The sequence below is a fragment of the Phodopus roborovskii genome, unplaced genomic scaffold, assembly GCF_943737965.1.
Source record: "Phodopus roborovskii unplaced genomic scaffold, PHOROB, whole genome shotgun sequence".
NCBI classification, from domain to species: Eukaryota; Metazoa; Chordata; class Mammalia; order Rodentia; family Cricetidae; genus Phodopus; species Phodopus roborovskii.
In genome coordinates, this window is record NW_026126418.1 from 17,052,479 (window position 1) to 17,056,386 (window position 3,908).

Below are 3,908 nucleotides of genomic sequence, written 5' to 3' on the forward strand. Positions count from 1 at the left end.
TCCTATAGCTCCCACATGCCTACTGCCTCCTCTTCCAAGGGGTTCTCCAGGAAATTAGAAATAATTTTTGATTCTTCTTTGACCTATTCATCATTCAATAACGAGTTGTTTAATCTCTATGAATTTGCATGCTTACCAGAATTTTTTCTTTTTGCTATTAATTTCAAGTTTAATTGCATGTAGTCCAATAGGGTTGAAGGAGTGAGTTCAATCTTTTTGAATTTGTAAAGATTTGTTTTGTGTCCTAGGGTGTGGTCATTCTAGAAAAGCTCCCATGTGCTGCTGAGTAGAATGTGTGTTCTGTGATGTTTGGGCAGAAAATTCTGTAGGTATCTGTTAAGTCCATTTGATGTTTGATATCAATTAATTTTGATGTTTCTCCATTTGTTTCTCCCCTTTAAATTTAAATTAGGAACAAGCTGTTTTACATCCATCCCAATTCCCTGTCCCTCCCTTCCTCCCCTGCCCCCCACCAATCCCCTATCCCATCCTCTGTCAGATGTGGTGTTGGTGAACATCTTTTCCCATTATGTGGGCTGCCGTTTTGACTTGTTGACTGTGTCCTTTGCCTTATAAAAGCTTTTCAATTTCAGGAGGTCCCATTTATTAATTGTGCTGTGCTACTGTTGTTTTGTTCAGGAAGTAGTCTCCTGTACCAATTCGTTCAAGGGTACCTTCCACTTTCCCTTTTAAGAGGATCAGTGTGCCTGGATTTATATTGATGTTTTGATCCATTTTTGATCCATTTGATTTACGTTGGATTTACGTTTTGTGCATGGTGATAGATATGATCTATCTGCAGTCTTCTCCACACCAGCATCCCGTTACACCAGCACTATTTGTTGAAGATGCTTTCTTTTTTCCATTGTATGATTTTAGTTTCTTTGTAAAAAATCAGGTGTTCGTAGGTGCATGGGTTATATCAGGGTTTTCAACCCATTCCGTTGGTCTCCTTGTCTATTTTTGTGCCAATACCAAGCTGTTTGCAGGACTATAGCTCTATAATAGAGCTTGAAGTCAGGGATGGTAATGCCTTTGGAAGTTCCTTTATTGTGTAGGGTTGTTTTGGCTATCCTGGGTCTTTTGTTTTTCCATATAAAGTTGATTATTATCCTTTTAAGGTCGGTGAAGAATTGTGGGATTTTAATGGGGATTGCATTGAATCTGTAGATTGCTTTTGGCAAGATTGCCATTTTATTATGTTGATCCTACCTATCCAAGAGCAGGAGATCTTTCCATTTTCTGGTATCTTCTTTAATTTCTTTCCTTAGAGCCACAAAGTTCTTATTATATAGGTCTTTTACTTGTTTGGTAAGCGTTAAACCAAGATACTTTATGTTGCTTGTAGCTATTGTAAAGGGTATTGGCATAAAAATAGACAGGTAGACCAAAGGAATCGAATTGAAATATTAACCCACACACCTATGAACACCTGATTTTTGACAAAACAGCTAAAATTATACAATGGGGCAAAGACAGCATCTTCAACAAATGGTGCTGGCACAATTGGATGAGGGTGTGTAGAAGACTGCAGATAGACCCATGTCTGTCGCCATGCACAAAACTCAAGTCCAAATGGATCAAAGACCTCAACATCAATCCAGCCATATTGAACCTCTTAGAAGAGAAAGTAGGAGGTACCATTTAGAAAATTGGTCTGTAGTTCTCTTTCTTAGTTGTGTCTTTGTGTGGCTTGGGTACTAAGTAATTGTAGCCTCATAAAAAATTTTGGCAATAACCCTTCTGCTTCTGTTGTGTGGAACACTTTGAGAAGTATTGGTATTAGTTCTTCCTTGAATGTCTGGTAGAATTCTGCACTGAATCCATCTGGCCCTGGGCTTTTTTTGGTTGGGAGGCTTTTGATGAGTGCTTCTATTTTATTAAGGGTTATGGGTCTGTTTAAATTGCTTTTCTGTTCTTGATTTAATTTTGGTAAGTGATATCTATCCAGAAAAGTGTTCATTTTTGTTGAATTTTCGAATTTTGTGGAGTACAGCTTTTCAAAGTATGACCTGAATATTCTCTGAATTTCCTCACTGTCTGCTGTTATGTCCCCTTTTTTCATTCTGATTTTGTTAATTTGCATGTTCTCTCTCTCTGCCTTTTGGATAGTTTGGATAAAGGTTTATCTATCTTATTGATTTTCTCCAAGAACCAATTCTTTGTTACATTGATTGTTTGTATTGTTTTTCTAGTTTCTACTTTATTGATTTCAGACCCCAATTTGATTATTTCCTGGCATCTACTACTCTGTGGTGAGTTTGCTTCTTTTTGTTCTAGAGCTTTCAGTTGTGCAGTTAATTCTCTAATGTGATTATTCTCCAGTTTCTTCATGTGGGCTCTTAGTGCTATGAACTTTCCTCTTAGCACTGCTTTCAAAGTGTCCTATAAGTTTGGGTAGGTTGTGTCTTCATTCTCTTTGAATTCTAAGAAGTCTTTAATTTCTTTCTTTATTTTTTCCTTGAGCCAGGAATGGTACAGTTCAATTGTTCAATTTCCATGAGTTTGTAGGGTTTCTGCAATTTGTGTTGTTGAATTCTAACTTTAAAGCATTGTGGTCTGATAAGATGCAGGTAGTTATTCCAATTTTTTGTACCTAATGAGGTTTTCTATATTGTGGAGTATGCGGTCAGTTTTAGAGAAGGTTCCATGTGGTGCTGAGGTATATTCTTTTGTCTTCGCATAGGTTGTTCTATAGATGTCTGTTAAACCCAACTGGGTCATAACTTCTGTTAGTTCTTTTGTTTCTTTGTTAGGTTTCTGTCTGGTGTATTTGTGTATTGTTGAGAGTGAAGTGTTGAAATCTCCCAACATGTGAGGTTTTATGTGCAATTTGAGTTTTAGTAATATTTCCTTTATGAACTTGGGTGCCTTTTTGTTGTGGGTCTTTTATTTTTATTATTTTTTTTTTAACAAAAGAACTCTTATGTCCTGCATCTAATTTTAACAAAGTAGTAATGATATGACCAATGTCGCTGATTGTTTTGGAAAATCATTGCATGCTATTATTTCAAATTTAGTGCCTTAATCCTGATGAATATTATAGTTGAATCAGAAAAAAAATTTGTGGAATCATAATTTCAATTGGATTTGAGTTTTAGTAATGTTTCCTTTATGAACGTGGGTGCCTTTGTATTTTGGGCATAGACGTTCAGAATTGAGACTTTGTACTGAAGGATTTCTCCTTTGATGAATAAGAAATGCCCTTCTTCATCCTTTTGATTGATTTTAAAGGCTTATTTGTTAGATATTAGGATTGCTACACCCTCTTGTTTCTTGGGTCCATTTTATTGGAAAATCTTTCCCCAACCCTTAACTATGAGGTAACATCTGTCTTTGAAGTTGGAGTGTGTTTCTTATGTGCAGCAGAAGTATGGATTCTGTTTTCATATCCATTCTGTTAACCTGTGTCTTTTTTTTTTAATTTATAATTTTTTTATTTAATTTTATATAACAAAGTCCAATTAAATGAAAACAAACATTTATACACAATATTTGGGAATTTGGGCGTCGTTCTTTCCAAACTACTTCCTGCTGGTAAGGGGCGCTGTCTTGGGGGATTCGAAGAAGATTCAGATATCCTGGCTGTAGTCTGTAGGGCTGTAGTCTGTAGTTTTGTCCAGCTGTTTGGAATGTAGGATCAGCTTTTACTCTGTTTCAGGTGGTCTGGTGTGATCAAACCACATTAGTCTGGAAGGAATCCACATCTTTTCATTTTCTGTGGAAACAAAAATAGAAATCCTTTTCCCCAGTAACTTGTTCTTCAACTTAAATTTTGGAGTCAAAGCATTTTTTTTTGTAATTTAATTTATTATTTTACATGTCGATCCCAGTTCCCTCTCCCTCCCTCCCTCCCTTCCTCCTTCCCTCCTTCGCTCCCTCCTTCCCTCCCTCCTTCCCTCCCTTTT